Below are 19,310 nucleotides of genomic sequence, written 5' to 3' on the forward strand. Positions count from 1 at the left end.
TGAACGACGTTCGAATTGTGAACGAATTTTCCGATGTCTTCCCAGAGGAATTGCCTAGATTACCGCCGCCGAGAGCCGTAGAGTTTCAGATCGACTTAGTGCCAGGAGCTGCACCTGTAGCTCGCGCACCTTATAGACTTGATGTTGTAGCGTGAGGGTACGAAATAGTATTATTTTTACTAGGAAATACTACAAAATATGACACAAGTTTTATTAATTTACGGATGGGATATACCTAAACCTTGCTACAACACTTATAGGCAGTGTACCTAATCGTAGAGTAGTGTAGTTTTTAGTAAGTCTGGTTCGTTCCACAGGGAGCTGGTGAAATTAACGCTATATTATTAAGTTTATTTGTAAAAATATATATATAAATAAGTAGTAGTATTATTATAAAATGGGGGTTTTACCGTTTAATGACCGGTTTGTCGATTTTAAGCGTAAAAATAAATGACAAAAATTAAAGTGCGTAAAATAAATTGCGATAAATAAAATGACAGAAAATAAAAGTGCGATGAAAAATACAATAAAACAATTATGCTTATTTAAACTTCCATAATCATGATGTTTAACGTTTTGATTTTAATTAATTGTTACTCGGGTTAATTGTCCTTTGTCATGGTTTATTTGATACCTATCTGGTTTTTATCCATAATAGTCCATCGGTCATAAATATAAAGTGCGAGTGTCATCGTCAAATTACCCTTATACCCAAAGTCAAATATTCCAACTAATTAAGGATTTAAACTGTGACGCAGTTATCACTTCTGTCAACAATTACACCAGTTATCACTGTATGTAATCTACCCCTGTTTTGATTAGATATGAATATTAATTTACCCACTTGATCAGTTTGAATAATCAATTACCCAACCCGAATAATTAATTAAATGATTATAATAGATTCCATATGAACGTCACTAAATAGGACAACCATAATCATTATTAATTATTAGGATAATTAATTTGAAGATAGGTTCGACAGACTCCAATGAGTTGTCACTCAATTAGACAATACCCCCCATCTATTAATAGTCAATAGTCCAATTTCCACAAGTGTCGGTCTTTTGCCCAAACCTTAATTATGGTACAAAATCCAATAACCCCGTCTTAATATTTAGTCAAACATCACGATTACTTCGGCTTTAAATAAGCATAATAACGATTTAGCTACTAGACATTAAATTAAAAAGGAAAGACATAACTTACAGTGGGTATTAATATCGTAGTATTACACGGGCAGAGCCTTGACTTAAAACCCGTAAATCATTTGTTACAATACTAAACTAAATCATAATTATTAAAATTATAATTAAAATTATAATTATTTATTTATGTTATATGTTTTCAGAGAAGGAAAAGAAAAAGATGTGTTTGAGTTCGTGCATAAACTGCCTTTTTATAGGCATTTGGCCAGATTTTTACTGCCATGCGACTCGCATGGGTTTATGCCTATTTGCCATGCGACTCGCATGGCCACGCTGGACAGCTCACATATCTTTTGTCTTCTTGTTCGTCGACATATTTATTAAATATATATAAAATATAAATAATTTTAATAATTATTTATATATTATATTATATTTATGTGCATAGTAGACTAGATATTTTTGGTCCATTGCGTCGGGCGTTTCTTCTTGGCTCGGGTCCCGGTTCCGGATTTTCGGACGTCCTTGCGTACTATTTTATATCGTGTACTTTGCGTTTCGTAACTTGTACTCTTGTTATTTTTAGACGTTCCTCATCAATAATTTGAACCATTTTAATTGTATCTTGTACATTTGAGCATTTTGGACCTTTCCGTCTTCAAATCTTCATTTTCGCCTTTTGTCTTCGCACTTATTTAATATAAACGAATATTACTTGATTATGGAACAATTGCAACTAAAATCTTGTCTTTCTTGGGGGATAATGTTATGAAATATATGTTCCTTTTTAGCCTTATCAATATCCCCACACTTGAGCGTTGCTTGTCCTCAAGCAATACAGTCTTGAAATAATATAATACATCACACAAATCACTTCTTTATTCTTCACACTTTATACATTAGTGATTTTGATATGGCGGTATAAACAATGATAGTAACGATGTGGTTTAAAGGTGGGTGTGTCATCCACAGTTGCCTCGGGTTTAGGTCAACGACACTTGCAATCAAATAGCCGATTTACTTTCGGTTTCCAAAGCAAAGTGCACATTTGAAAGGTGGTTTACAGTCCCACATGACTATAAAAATTTAGATCCTTAAGGAAATTGGATCTTTATGAAAACATTTGATCTTTTTGAAAATTCAAGCTAGATTTTACCCTAGACAAGTTTTCTGATTTGACCCACCATTCGGTGTTGCAAAATATATTTGTGGATCAATATTTTGGCTTAAAACTTTTAGGTTCGTGTAATCCACTGCTATCCCGGTATCGGAAGCACACATCCAGTTTACTTGTTCCGTATATTACCTTTCGGTAAACTACCGTCCGGTTGTAAAGGAAAGCGATGAACAAGAAACTGTTAAGGCAATGTCTAATGACATGCATTTGTTCATGGTCTAATTAACGTGTCGGATGCTAGAACTATCCTTGGTAGGAGCAATAGTAAAGATCATCCTTTGATTTTTCGGTCTGGCACAAGGTCCTGTCTTCGACCATGCTATGCAACCACCGTTCTTACGGTTGACACCCGATTTGGTTCAGGTGACCTAATGAATTCCAGGTGAATTCCTAGGATTTTACGTTCAATGGTAATGAACGCATTGAAAATGGGTTTTCAGAAAACAAATCGGTTTGTATTTTTGATCAAAATATTTTCTCGTTCAAGCTCGAGTTTAGATATCATTGAATTCCATGAGTTTGTAATTCTCAATCTTTAAGGTCAATCTCAAGGATTGAGTAATATCAGGCTTAAAAGCTGATTTTTAATCTTTAAGGAGATTATCCTTTCTGGGGATCTGATTCATTAGTCTTATCAAGCTAATTTGCACGGTGCCTCCCCATTGTACGAGATAAATCCTTCTCATGGTTAGGATAAATCTGACCACATGGCGACCCTGTTTGATGCTGAGGTCCGTGGATTTCCTGCTGATTTTAGAGATGACTTTTCTAGATTTTTCGTCAACCTACAGCTGGTCTGGACGACAACTTCATGACCTAAATCAAGAAGCGCGTGTCTTTTTCGGAAGACTTTACTTCCTTTTAATGATGGAATTGATTCATCGTGTAGATCCATCTTTCTTTAATAAATCGGGTAAAACAGTTAATTTAGTCCAAAACAAAAACACCTGCAATAACTTTACAGAAACATGTGATAGATAGTTTTTAATTGAATAACTTGGTACATTCTCCCCACACTTAGTTTCTTTCTTTGCCTTTTTATTCTCCTTTATTCCATTTTAAATGAATTCAAGCGTTTTAGGTTGTTTCTCAATTTATGCCCTTTCCGAGGTAACGATAATTTCGGTATTAACACCTAGTTTTCACCGTTCATAAATATGTATAAACATAATTTTGACTTCATTTAATTGAAAATTTTTCAAATTTTCACAAAATTTGGCAAATAAACCAAGTATAAACCTGAGAGAATTTATAACCCTTCCCCACACTTAAGATCATGCAATGCCCTCATTTGCATGAAATCAGACTATAATTATAAATTCATGAGGGTGATTAGCGTAGAGAAATGATTAAAAATACCCAGTTTGCAAACATCTTGTTAAACATCTTGTTGTTATCTCACATTTGATATTTTGCTTCTTGTCGTCAAAATTAGTACCTTTTGCTGAACTTAATGACAGTCTTTGAAAGTGCGTTGTTTTACCCTGTTTTGTATATAACATAAAATACAAACATATATATACATATTTTTGAAGTTTGGTATATAACCCCACGTTCAAAAATTTATAAAATATAATATTTTTTTGGCATACTTTAAATCAATGAAATAATGATAACAAAATTTGTCGCCTCGCCTTCGGGTAAAGCAATTTCGGTTCAATGACCTAGTGTTCAACTTACGACGAATTTTAGAAATCATTTTTTTTTTAACTTAATGAAATAAAGTAAATTTTTGTTTTTAAATACGCACAAAAATTAAATTTAAAAAGCATATTAATTTCATATAAAACCTAAAAAAAAATTCAGAATGGAGGGAGAAAACTAGTTCTTTAGTGTCTGCTAGCGGAAAAGACCAATCGGATTCCATTCTCGGAACTACACGAGAACAGAACAACTAATTCTAGATAACATCGTCTTCTTTTTAGAACATTTGAATCTCCCCACACTTAGGTAGCTGTGGTGTTGAAATTGTGATTAACTTCATCGTCAATTTCTCTTGGTCCATAATCAACTTGCATATCTGTGACTTTTTCTTTAAGCCTTTGGTCGGATTCATGTGTTATATCCACAATTTCAACTAGCTTTGCCTTTTTTTTAGGCGACAGATTGGATACTAATCGGTTACATAACTTAAAGTTCCCCTTGGTTCTAGCATCGCGAATCCGTTTAATAAGTTTCTTCATTGAACTATTAATAACGGGATCATTTAATTTCGTATCAACAACGGGGTTCTTTGTTATCAGGTCATCATTAGGTGTTACTTCATTTTCCCCACACTTAGGCGTTTCATTATTGCTAAGTATTACCGTTGGAGTTGGTAAAACAACATGGTTCTTACCAATCGTTTTTGCTGGTTCAACGGTTTTGGTTGGTGGAGATTTAGTCTTTCGAATCATAAAGGTGATCGATTTGTCACCACTTTTAAGTGTCATTCTTCCATTTCCTACATCAAATAACGCCTTGGTGGACACTAAGAATGGCCGACCTAAAATTAGAGGAATGTTTGGGTCCTCTTCTATGTCAATGACAATAAATTCGACTAGAAAGGTTAAATTGCCTACTTGAACGGGTAGGTTGTCAGCAATTCCAACTGGGTGCTTAATGGTTTGATCAAAGAGTCGAACACTCATATCCGTTGGACTTAACTTACCTACACCTAATCTCTTATATAAGGAAAGAGGCATAACACTTACACTTGCACCTAAATCTGCTAGTGCATCATACATGACACAATCACTAAGTAGACAAGGAACAATAAATTCACCCGGATCACCTACCCTAGGTGGAGGTTTTGGTGGAACTGTCTTCACCGGGTTTATATTTACGGCTTTTGTTTCTTGTACTTTCTTATTCTTTTTCTTCTTCTTCTTTCCAATGGTATCACCAACTTTATTACCTATTACTTGCTCATACTCAACTCCTTTTCTTGGAAACGGGATGGGTGGTTTATATGGTGCCACCACTGGCTTTACATACTCTGGTGGTGGTGGTGTAACTTCTTCATTTTTACTCTCATCTAAAACCTTCCCATCTTCCGGAGCTGGTTTTTCAGAATTTGTTGAAACCATATTAACATTCTCTTTCCGAGGATTTACTTCAGTATTACTCGGTAGCTTTCCTTGTTCCCTCTCACTCATCATGCTAGCAAGAGTACCTACGTGTTTTTCTAGATTTAAAATGGAAGCTTGTTGAGTTCTTAATGACTGATCAAACCTCTCGTTCGTTTGGATTTGAGTTTCAATAAATTGTGTTTGAGATTCAACTAGCTTGAATACCACGTCTTCCATATTTGACTTTTTCTCTTCGGTTTGTTGTTGTGGTTTATATAAGCCAGGTATTTGTTGATTGAAAGTGTTGTTTTGAGTTGGTTGGTTATTCGGACCTTGTTGGTTATACCAGTTATTTTCGGGTCCTTTTGGATTGTAAAGAATGTTTTGATTTCGATTAAAGTTTAGCTTTGGCGGTTGATAATTATTCTGATAATTATTTTCCAGCCTTTGGTTCATATAGGAAACATTCTCTCGTTGTTCCATCGTTAGTTCAATGTGACAATCTTTCAATAAGTGTGGTCCACCGCATTGCTCACAACTAATTCGTATTGCGTGAATATCTTTATTCATCTTTTCCATTCGTCTTTCGAAAGCATCTATTTTTGCTGAAACGGAATCAAAGTCATGGCTAGAATCGGCTCTAGCCGCTTTAGATGAACGAACAATATCTTTTTCTTGGTGCCACTCATGCGAGTGGGAGGCTGTGTTATCAATAATTTTGTAAGCTTCAGTTGCGGTTTTCTTCATAATGGAACCACCAGCGGTTATGTCGATGTCTTTTCGTTTGGCGATGTCTACGCCTTTATAGAAGATTTGTACTATTTGAAAAGTATCTAATCCGTGTTGAGGACATCCTCTCAACATCCTTCCGAATCTTGTCCACGCCTCATATAATGTTTCATTTGGATTTTGCGCGAACGTAACAATTTCTCCTTGAAGTCTCACGGCTTTGGATGCCGGAAAGAATCGTTTAAGAAATTTTTCAACTAAAACATCCCATGTGTCAATCGCCCCTTCAGGTAACGATTCTAACCAATCTTTGGCTTCTCCCTTTAAAGTCCAGGGAAACAACATGAGATAGATCTGCTCATCTTCCACTTCTCGGATTTTGAATAGTGTACAAATTCTATTAAACGTACGAAGATGTTCGTTTGGGTCTTCATTCGGCGCACCACTGAATTGGCATTGATTAGTCACCATGTGTAGAATTTGTCCTTTGATTTCATAATCTGGAGCATTAACTTCTGGTTTAATAATGGCATGACCTTGGCCCGTGCGTGTAGCTCTCATTCGGTCTTCCATACTTAGAGGTTCTAGATTTTCCATGATTGGAAGTGTTGTATCTGAATCACTAGAGGTTTCTGATTTAATGGTTTCTTTCCTCAACAATCTCTGTTTGAATGATTGGTGGTTCCGGAGGAAAGTTTAATGGTTCGGGATCTACAAACCGTTCCTGAATATTCTCCGGATTCTCAATTGTGAGGTTTGTTTCAAAAACTGGATTATCGGAAATTTGAGTTTGAGGATTTGGTCGACTTGATGACGATTCTAAAGAAAAATCAACGGCGGCGATATTCGTTAAACGATGTCTTGATCGAGTTACAGGTGGTGAACGTATGACCGGCGGTGAACGTTTTGCTCGGTGCATTCACTGAATATCCTATTAGTTTTTAAAAAGGAAAGAAAAATTATATAAGTTATCCAATCAATAGACTTTTCTGATTTTGCCCACGTTTCGAATAGCCAAAAGATGCAGCAGAGGGGCAGGATTCGTTTGGTCTCAATATAATTGAGTACTGTTTGGCTCCAATAACCCGGTCCACGTACAAATCCAACTATTACTACGAACCAGAAAATTTTGATGTCTATCAATTTAACCACTTAAAATAAATTTTCGTAATTTTAAGAAATTTAGAGAAGAAGTAGAAAAAAAATCTAAGTCCTAAAAACTAGAATAGCGAGAAATAAGAAAGAAAAAGATTGCGCGTCGAAAAATGTTGAAAAATAAAAAGGTCGAAAAATAGGCGTCGAAAAATAAAAATAAGAAAGTAGCGCGAAAAACGGCGTCGCAAAATTCTAAAGCACATAAATCTTAGTCTAAGGAATAAGCACTTAAGAGATTTTACGGCAAAGCCTAAAAATCTAAAAATAAAAATAACTACGGCAAAACTAAACTTAATACTAAAAGTTGCGACTATAGTCTAAAAATCTAAAGGTAATAAAGCTAAAAAAACATTTTTTTTTATAGACAAAATCTTAAAAAAAAAAATACTTTTTTTTAATAGTTTTTTTTTTTACGTTTTTGTTTTTTTTTTTTTATATTTTTGCAAATATAAATTAAAAATATAGCGTTTTAGTGCTCCCCGGCAGCGGCGCCAAAAACTTGATGTTGTAGCGTGAGGGTACGAAATAGTATTATTTTTACTAGGAAATACTACAAAATATGACACAAGTTTTATTAATTTACGGATGGGATATACCTAAACCTTGCTACAACACTTATAGGCAGTGTACCTAATCGTAGAGTAGTGTAGTTTTTAGTAAGTCCGGTTCGTTCCACAGGGAGCTGGTGAAATTAACGCTATATTATTAAGTTTATTTGTAAAAATATATATATAAATAAGTAGTAGTATTATTATAAAATGGGGGTTTTACCGTTTAATGACCGGTTTGTCGATTTTAAGCGTAAAAATAAATGACAAAAATTAAAGTGCGTAAAATAAATTGCGATAAATAAAATGACAGAAAATAAAAGTGCGATGAAAAATACAATAAAACAATTATGCTTATTTAAACTTCCGTAATCATGATGTTTAACGTTTTGATTTTAATTAATTGTTACTCGGGTTAATTGTCCTTTGTCATGGTTTATTTGATACCTATCTGGTTTTTATCCATAATAGTCCATCGGTCATAAATATAAAGTGCGAGTGTCCTCGTCAAATTACCCTTATACCCAAAGTCAAATATTCCAACTAATTAAGGATTTAAACTGTGACGCAGTTATCACTTCTGTCAACAATTACACCAGTTATCACTGTATGTAATCTACCCCTGTTTTGATTAGATATGAATATTAATTTACCCACTTGATCAGTTTGAATAATCAATTACCCAACCCGAATAATTAATTAAATGATTATAATAGATTCCATATGAACGTCACTAAATAGGACAACCATAATCATTATTAATTATTAGGATAATTAATTTGAAGATAGGTTCGACAGACTCCAATGAGTTGTCACTCAATTAGACAATACCCCCCATCTATTAATAGTCAATAGTCCAATTTCCACAAGTGTCGGTCTTTTGCCCAAACCTTAATTATGGTACAAAATCCAATAACCCCGTCTTAATATTTAGTCAAACATCACGATTACTTCGGCTTTAAATAAGCATAATAACGATTTAGCTACTAGACATTAAATTAAAAAGGAAAGACATAACTTACAGTGGGTATTAATATCGTAGTATTACACGGGCAGAGTCTTGACTTAAAACCCGTAAATCATTTGTTACAATACTAAACTAAATCATAATTATTAAAATTATAATTAAAATTATAATTATTTATTTATGTTATATGTTTTCAGAGAAGGAAAAGAAAAAGATGTGTTTGAGTTCGTGCATAAACTGCCTTTTTATAGGCATTTGGCCAGATTTTTACTGCCATGCGACTCGCATGGGTTTATGCCTATTTGCCATGCGACTCGCATGGCCACGCTGGACAGCTCACATATCTTTTGTCTTCTTGTTCGTAGACATATTTATTAAATATATATAAAATATAAATAATTTTAATAATTATTTATATATTATATTATATTTATGTGCATAGTAGACTAGATATTTTTGGTCCATTGCGTCGGGCGTTTCTTCTTGGCTCGGGTCCCGGTTCCGGATTTTCGGACGTCCTTGCGTACTATTTTATATCGTGTACTTTGCGTTTCGTAACTTGTACTCTTGTTATTTTTAGACGTTCCTCATCAATAATTTGAACCATTTTAATTGTATCTTGTACATTTGAGCATTTTGGACCTTTCCGTCTTCAAATCTTCATTTTCGCCTTTTGTCTTCGCACTTATTTAATATAAACGAATATTACTTGATTATGGAACAATTGCAACTAAAATCTTGTCTTTCTTGGGGGATAATGTTATGAAATATATGTTCCTTTTTAGCCTTATCAAGACTCGCACCTTCCGAGATGCAAGAATTACAGAGTCAACTACAAGAGCTGTTAGATCGAGGGTTTATCCAACCAAGTTTCTCGACTTGGGGCGCACCTGTGTTGTTTGTGAAGAAGAAGGATGGATCCTTCCGTATGTGTATCGACTACCGTGAACTCAACAAATTGACAATCAAGAATCGGTACCCTCTTCCCAGAATTGACGATCTTTTTGATCAACTACAAGGATCGAGCGTTTACTCAAAGATCGATTTGCGATCCGGTTATCACCAGTTGAGGGTGAAGGAAAGTGACGTGATGAAAAATGCATTCAGGACCCGTTATGGTCATTATGAGTTTCTCGTGATGCCATTCGGTTTGACAAATGCACCTGCCGTGTTCATGGACCTCATGAATCGTGTCTGCAAGCTGTACTTGGATAAGTTTGTTATTGTCTTCATAGATGATATCCTCATCTACTCTAAGAGTGAAGAAGAGCATGAGCAACATCTCCGATTAGTACTTGAACTCTTGAGACAAGAGCAACTTTACGCCAAATTCTCCAAGTGTGAATTTTGGTTGAAAGAAGTCCAGTTTCTGGGTCATGTTGTGAGTGACCAGAGTATCAAAGTTGACCCCGCCAAGATTGAAGCTATCAGCAAGTGGGAGACCCCCACTACTCCGACTCATATTCACCAATTCCTAGGTCTCGCCGGTTAATACCGAAGGTTCATTGAAGGATTTTCTCTGATTGCGCGTCCTTTGACCGCGCTGACTCACAAGGGCAAGAAGTTCATTTGGGTACCCGCACACGAATTAGCATTTTAAACTTTGAAGAAGAAGTTAATCACCGCACCTATCTTATCGCTTCCCGAAGGCAGTGAAGACTTTGTTGTTTATTACGATGCTTCAAAAAGTGGTTTTGGTTGTGTACTGATGCAACGATCAAAAGTTATTGCCTATGCCTCCCGCTAATTGAAGATTCACGAGCGGAACTACACTACTCACGATCTTGAACTTGGAGCCGTTGTCTTTGCGCTCAAATTGTGGAGACACTATTTGTATGGAACTAAGAGTACTATCTTCACCGATTACAAGAGTCTCCAGCACATCTTCGATCAGAAGCAACTGAACATGAGACAGCGTCGATGGATCGATACGCTCAACGACTACGATTGTGAACTCTGTTATCATCCTGGCAAGGCCAATGTTGTAGCTGACGCTTTGAGCCGAAAGGAGAGGACGGCACCTCTTCGTGTTAGGGCTCTGAACATCACCATCCATTCGAACCTCAACAGCCAGATCAGAGTAGCCCAAGATGAGGCTCTCAAGGAGGAGAATATATCTTACGAACATTTGAACATACTTGCCTCTCGATTCGAGGTTAGGGAGTCTGGACTCCGATGTTATGCCGGAAGAATTTGGGTACCTTATTATGGAGATCTACGGAACCTTATACTTGATGAAGCCCACAAGTCAAGATATTCGATTCACCCTGGAGTGGGAAAAATGTACCACGACCTTAAAGAACAGTATTGGTGGCTGAATCTTAAGAAGGACGTTGCGACTTATGTTGGTAAGTGTTTGACTTGCTCGAAGGTTAAAGCCGAGCATCAGAGACCTTCTGGTTTGCTTCAACAACCAGAAATCCCACAATGGAAGTGGGAACGGATAACAATGGATTTTATCACCAAGCTACCAAAGACGGTGGGCGGATACGATACCATTTGGGTTATTGTTGACCGCCTCACCAAATCTGCACACTTCCTAGCGATGAAAGAAACAGATACAATGGAGAGACTTGCTCAATTATACATCAAAGAAGTTGTATCTCGTCATGGTGTACCGTTATCGATCATCTCGGATCGCGATCCCCGTTTTGCTTCTAGATTTTGGCGTTCTTTGCAAGAAGCCATGAGAACTCGTCTCGACATGAGTACTGATTATCACCCACAGACCAATGGGCAAAGTGAACGAACGATTCAGACCTTGGAAGACATGTTACGTGCATGTGTCATCGATTTCGGAAAGGTTTGGGAAAGGCATTTGCCGTTAGCCGAATTCTCGTACAACAACAGTTATCACTCAAGCATTAATGCCGCACCTTTTGAAGCATTGTATGGCCGCAAGTGCCGATCTCCTATTTGTTGGACCGAAGTAGGCGAAAAGCAAATCACCGGACCCGAGGTAGTCCATGAAACAACAGAGAAGATTGCTCAGATTTAAACTAGACTTAAGACTGCTCGTAACCGTTAAAAGAGTTATGCCGATCTTAAATGTAAAGACTTTGAATTCAACATTGGTGATCGTGTAATGTTGAAGGTTACACCTTGGAAAGGTGTAATTCGTTTTGGAAAACGTGGAAAGTTAAACCCACGATACATTGGTCCTTTTGAAATCTTGGAACGTGTTGGACCCGTTGCTTACCGTTTGGATCTACCAGCACAATTGAGCTCAGTTCATCCTACCTTCCACATGTCAAACTTGAAGAAGTGTCTTGCTGCACCTGAACTTATCATACCACTTGAGGAACTTACAATTGACAACAAACTCCACTTCGTGGAAGAGCCTGTTGAGATTATGGATCGTGAGATCAAAACTTTGAAACGCAACAAGTTTCTGATCGTCCGAGTACGATGGAATGCCAAATGAGGACCTAAGTTTACCTGGGAGCGAGAGGATCAAATGATGCGGAAGTATCCTCACCTTTTCCCGACTCCTCCATCTACCTCAGCTTAAATTTCGGGACGAAATTTTCTTTAACATGTGGGTAATGTAACGACCCTGGATTTTCCAACGTTTATTATTAATAATTGTTATTATTAATACTTGTGATTAAACGAATGTATGTTATTACATTTACATGTTGCCATGATTGCCCGTACTTGACTTTAATTGCCCGAAACGTCTTCGTGACACGCGAAACTTACACGAATAATATTTTCAAGTATTATTTACATTCATGATTGATTTTATTAATTATTTTAATTAACTATGGTGATTAGTTAGTTACTTGGGCTTTAATTGGATTTAATTGTTACTTACATGAAACTTGGGCCTTTTAATTTTACATGGGCTTAGAGGCCCACCCTACCCATATTAATGGACTTAGTTAGCCCACTAACACTTGTAAGTATCACTTTTAAAATGAAGTAGTTAGTTTAAGAGACTTGAAATCTAGTCACATAATACTTACACCATAATCCCCATGCATGCACCTCTTATAACCAACTTTTGAAGCTTTACATGTATAAACCTAGTGGACTAATCCCTCCCCCTTAGAACCCCTCAAAATGTCGACTTTTATGGGGTATAAGGAGTTCAAAATTCTTTTTTTTTTATTTACTTATCACTTGTTCTCATTTCATCTTTCACACACACAAAAATACTTCTCTTTTCCTCTCAAGTTTTCTCTCAATTTGTGAGTTTCTTTCAAGATTTCTCTCTTCTTTTTTTTCTCCTTGCAAAACCGTGGCCTAAACACCACTTAATCATCATCATAACTTGTTTCATATTATTGTTTAGTTACTTGTTCTTTGTTATGATTTACTTACTTGATGTTGTTGTTATTTACTTACATGTTTTCAAGAATCAAACTTACTAGTTTCATTCTTCATTTTATCTTGTAATTTCAAGAACACACAAGAACTAAACTTACTAGTTTGTGTTCTACATATGTTGTTTCAAAAGATTTAAGGTTCATGTGTTGTAAATCATATTTGTAATTCATGTTAGTAAACTTTAAAGTTTACTTTCTTAAAGTTCAAACTTTGGTTTGAATCTTTAAAGTATGCAATCCATGAACTTATTTACTTGTGTACTTAGTTTATTTCTTCATATTATGCACTTTAATTTCATGTTTGTTGGTTGTTATTGGTCAAGTGTTACTAGTTAACCTTGATCTCATTAATCTTGAACTAAAAGTTAACTTTGAAAGTTCAAGAACATGTAAGTAAGTTTTCTTTAATTATGACTTTGTACACTTATGTTAGATCTAGACTTTTGAGTCTTGGATCTTCAAGATCTAACTAAGAACTATGTTCTACAACTTAAAATCTTGATTTCATAAGTTCACTTTCAAGTTTGTAACTTATTATTAGTTTTAAAGTTCATGTATGTATTAGATCTAAGACTGATGTAACTTTGGTTCATCAAAACACTTGCAACACTTAAGTGAGTTGTGCTTTGATAATGCTAAAAACGAACATATATTTCATAGCATTATTCCTCAAGAAAGACAAGCTTTTAGTTGCAATTTTCCTATTTACAAGTGATATTCGTTTAAATAATAAAAGGTGAAGACAAAAGGCAGATTCGACGAATTGAAGACGCAAATGACCAAAAAGCTCAAAAGTACAAAAGACAATCAAACAGGTTCCAATTATTGATAAGAACGTCTCAAAATTACAAGAGTACAAGATTCAAAACGCAAAGTACAAGATATTAAATTGTACGCAAGGACGTTCGAAAATCCGGAACCGGGACCAGAGTCAACTCTCAACGCTTGACGCAACGGACTAAAAATTACAAGTCAACTATGCACATAAATATAATATAATATTTAAATAATTCTTATAATTATTTATATATTATATATTATATTATTAAAAACCGTCGGCAGAAAAAACAAAGGCATGTGAGCCTCTCCAGCTGGCCATGCGATCGCATGGCCTTGAAGGGTAAAGCTCATGCGATCGTATGAGCCACTTTTCCAGCCCACATGCCTATAAAATTCGCAGCTTGGTGAACATCAAAACACATCTTTTTCTATCTCTCAATATATCTATACGTAATATTTATATTTATATTTTAATTTTAATTTTAATTTTAATTTTAAATCCTAATAATAAGGGTATGTTAGCGAATGTTGTAAGGGTGTAAGTCGAAATTCTGTCCGTGTAACGCTACGCTATTTTTAATCATTGTAAGTTATGTTCAACCTTTTTAATTTAATGTCTCGTAGCTAAGTTATTATTATGCTTATTTAATCCGAAGTAATCATGATGTTGGGCTAAAAATATTAAAATTGGGTAATTGGGCTTTGTACCATAATTGGGGTTTGGACAAAAGAACGACACTTGTGGAAATTAGACTATGGGCTATTAATGGGCTTTATATTTGTTTAACTAAATGATAGTTTGTTAATTTTAATATAAAGATTCACAATTGGACGTCCCTATAAATAACCATATACACTCGATCGGATACGATGGGCAGGGTATTTATATGTACGAATAATCGTTCATTTAACCGGACACGGGAATGGATTAATAGTCACTAGAATTATTAAAACAGGGGTGAAATTATGTACAAGGACACTTGGCATAATTGATAATAAAGTATTAAAACCTTGGGTTACACTCAGTCGACATCCTGGTGTAATTATTAAACAAAGTAATAAAACCTTGTTACAGTTTAAGTCCCCAATTAGTTGGAATATTTAACTTCGGGTATAAGGATAATTTGACGAGGACACTCGCACTTTATATTTATGACTGATGGACTGTTATGGACAAAAACTAGACGGACATATTAAATAATCCAGGATAAAGGACAATTAACCCATGGGCATAAAACTAAAATCAACACGTCAAACATCATGATTACGGAAGTTTAAATAAGCATAATTCTTTTATTTCATATTTAATTTTCTTTATTTTATATTTAATTGCACTTTTAATTATAGCACTTTTATTTATTGTTATTGTATTTAATTGCAATTTTAATTATCGCAAGTTTATTTTATTGCACTTTTATTTATCGCAATTTCATTATCGTTATTTACTTTACGCTTTAAATTAAGTCTTTTATTTATTTAATATTTTACATTTTGTTTTAACAGCAACTAAAGTTTTAAATTCGACAAACCGGTCATTAAACGGTAAAAAACCCCCTTTATAATAATAATATTACTTATATATATATTTGTATTTTTATAAAATAAAACTAATATAGCGTTAAGCTTTGATTAAAAGATTTTCCCTGTGGAACGAACCGGACTTACTAAAAACTACACTACTGTACGATTAGGTACACTTCCTATAAGTGTTGTAGCAAGGTTTAAGTATATCCATTCTATAAATAAATAAATATCTTGTGTAAAATTGTATCGTATTTAATAGTATTTCCTGCTAAAATTTAATAGTATTTTATACCTCTTAGCTTTAACATCAAGTATTTTTGGCGCCGCTGCCGGGGACCATCTAGCTTAAAATCCGGAAGCGTAACGCTAATATATATAAAAAAACAAAAAGATTTTTATTTTTAGTTTACTTTTATTAAAATACGCTTTTGTAAAAAATACGTTTTAATATATTCGAAAATATAAAAAGAAAACAAAAATATAAATATTTTTAAGAGTTTGTTAAATATTTAATTTCTATAAAAGTTTCTTTATATTTATTTTATAAAAATATAAGTTTTATTTAATTTATAAAAATATATTATATAAATATTTAAAACCGAAAAAATAAACACAGCAATATAAAAAAAAAAAAACATTCGGCCTGCTACTGTAGCAGCCCGTAGCCTGGCCCAAAATCCTGGCTCATGCAATCGCATGAGCCCGAAGACATAAACTCATGCGATCGCATGAGAGTGTCTGACACGCCAACAGGAAACCCTAACTGCATTAATTACGGGTATTATTATTATTATTTAATAAACCCTAATTAGGTTTTATTATTTAATTAGTTATTAGTTTTTAGATTTAATTTATATATTTAGTTTAATTAGTTTAATTAAATTTTAAAATTAATAGTTTTATAAAATAAATAATATAAAAATAATATTTTTATAAAAATTGTACTTTTTACAACTTTTAATATATTTTTATATTTTATTTTTTTTAATTGTTTTTAGCGTAATATTTGTATTTTTCGCTCGTATTTAGTTTTAATTCATAGTTTTTGCCATAGTTATTTTTATTTCTAGATTTTTAGGCCTTGCCGTAAAATTCCTTAAGTGCTTTTTCTTTAGACTAAGATTTAGGTGCTTTAGAATTTTGCGACGCCTTTTTAAGTTTTAGTACCTTTTTAAGATATTGCCATTTGGGATATAGTTTTACTTGTAAGCTTTAATATTTTTAGACGCCTTTTACCTATGTATCAATTATCATTCTAATTAGTAATCTCAATTTGCGATTATAATTTTAAGTTAGTGATAGTAATAAGGTTGGGTTAGTCAAGTATTTTTAAGTTTTATAAGTCACTCTTTTTCTTTCTTATTTTTCGACGCCTTTTATTTTTCGACCTTTTTCGACGCGCTCTTTTTCTTTCTTATTTCTCGTCATTCTAGTTTTTAGAACTTAGAATTTTTTCTACTTCTTATCTATACTTCTTAAAATTACGAAAATTTATTTTAAGTGGTTAAATTGATAGACATCAAAATTTTCTGGTTCGTAGTAATAGTTGGATTTGTACGTGGACCGGGTTATTGGAGCCAAACAGTCCTCAATTATATTGAGACCAAACGAATCCTGCCCCTCTGCTGCATCTTTTGGCTATTCGAAACGTGGGCAAAATCAGAAAAGTCTATTAATTGGATAACTTATATAATTTTTCTTTCCTTTTAAAAAACTAATAGGATATTCAGTGAATGCACCGAGCAAGACGTTCACCACCTTTTGTACGTTCACCACCTTTAACTAGATTAAGACATCTAGCAAATATTACCGCCGTTGATTTTTCTTTAGAATCGTCATCCAGTCGACCAAGTACTCCAATTCAAATTTCCGATAATCCATTTTTTGAACCCGACCTCACAATTGAGAATCCGGGGAATATTCAGGGACAATTCGTAGATCCTGAACCATTAATTTTTCCTCCGGAACCACCAATCATTCAAAGAGAGATTGTTGAGGAACGAACCATTAAATCAGAATCCTCTAGTGATTCCGATTCAACAAATTCGATTATGGAGAATCTGGAACCTTTAAGTATGGAAGACCGAATGAGAGCTAAACGCACTGACCAAGGTCACGCAATTACTCATCCAGACATTAATGCGCCAGATTATGAAATCAAAGGACAAATTATACAAATGGTAACTAATCAATGCCAATTTAGTGGTGCGCCGAAGGAAGATCCAAATGAACATCTTCGTACCTTTAATAGGATATGCACTCTATTTAAAATCCGAGAAGTGGAGGATGAACAGATATATCTCATGTTATTTCCCTGGACTTTAAAGGGAGAAGCCAAAGATTGGTTGGAATCGTTACCTGAAGGGGCGATTGATACATGGGACGTTTTAGTTGAAAAATTTCTTAAACAATTCTTTAAGGCATCTAAAGCCGTAAGACTTCAAGGAGAAATTGTTACGTTCACACAGAAACCAAATGAAACTCTATATGAGGCATGGATAAGATTTGGAAAGTTATTAAGAGGATGTCCGCAACATGGTTTAGACACCTGTCAAATAGTACAAATATTCTACCAAGGATGCGACATCACTACAAGGAAAGACATCGATATAGCAGCTGGTGGTTCTATTATGAAGAAAACCGAAACTGATGCTTACAAAATTATTGATAACACTGCTTCCCACTCACATGAGTGGCACCAAGAAAAAGATATCGTTAGATCATCTAAAGCAGCTAGAGCCGATTCTAGCCATGACTTAGATTCCATTTCCACAAAGATAGATGCTGTTGAGAGACGAATGGAAAAGATGACTAAAGATATCCACTCAATACGAATTAGTTGTGAGCAGTGTGGAGGACCACATTTTGTGATAACCCTGGAATTTCCGATCAAATTTAAACTTTAATCTTTATATGTTTCCAAAACGATAAGCAAAATCTGTAATGTTGAGTCTCGAAAGTTTTAAAATCTACATTCATATAATCAATTACCATTGACTGTGTCCGACAATTCACGAACCATTAATTATAAATAAATGTGTATACAGATAAATATAAATATAAATATATGTGTATATATAATAGTTTGAAATAATAATATACGATTTAATTGTTGAACTAAATTGGTAAAATAATTTACAAAATAATAAAAGTTGTTATTAAAATGAATCTATATATATATATATATATATATATATATATATATATATATATATATATATATATATATATATATATATATATATACATGACTCTATACATAATTATCATTATATTGTAATATATATATATATATATATATATATATATATATATATATATATATATATATATATATATATATATATATATATATATATATATATATATATATATAAGATGTATAAATATTAAGTGTTCAATAAATGTTATCATATATGTTATTATATAAATATTAAATATTATTATTATTATTATTAATTTTTTTTATAAGATGAATCATGTAGCAAGAATCAAATTCAGTTGTAAGTATCTATCAACCTGTAGCTAAATATTGTTTCTGTCTCCTTATTGTTACACGTTACAATCAAATTATATTATATGTTACATAACAAAATTTGATGAAAGTCATCATATACTTTATTTTCTTGTTTGTTTCTCCTTGGCTAAAATATTGCTGTCTATTCTCTCAATTGTGGATAACAACCAATCATATCATCTTTGCTAACTTCACTAATTGGAATACTATCTCTACATATTGCCAGTCTCTACTACAATCGGTAATTTAAAACCAAAAATGCAAGAACACCACATGAAATCACCACACTCATTTCCACTTTAATCTGTCTTCGGTTCCTTCCTCGATGAACCACCTCTTGTTTCATGACTATCACTAAACCACCATCTTTTTCTGTTTTAAATT

The 19,310-nt window shown here is 33.8% G+C and overlaps 1 non-coding gene across 1 annotated transcript; it reads right to left on the bottom strand.

Moving 5' to 3' along the window:
* Positions 1–17,844: 17,844 nt before the first annotated feature.
* On the bottom strand, positions 17,845–17,951 carry LOC139856340 (small nucleolar RNA R71). Its single transcript, XR_011761827.1, has one exon. It is a non-coding gene; the product is annotated as a small nucleolar RNA R71 (small nucleolar RNA).
* Between the last annotated feature and the right edge of the window lie 1,359 nt (positions 17,952–19,310).

This window comes from Rutidosis leptorrhynchoides, chromosome 6, assembly GCF_046630445.1.
Source record: "Rutidosis leptorrhynchoides isolate AG116_Rl617_1_P2 chromosome 6, CSIRO_AGI_Rlap_v1, whole genome shotgun sequence".
Lineage (NCBI taxonomy): Eukaryota > Viridiplantae > Streptophyta > Magnoliopsida > Asterales > Asteraceae > Rutidosis > Rutidosis leptorrhynchoides.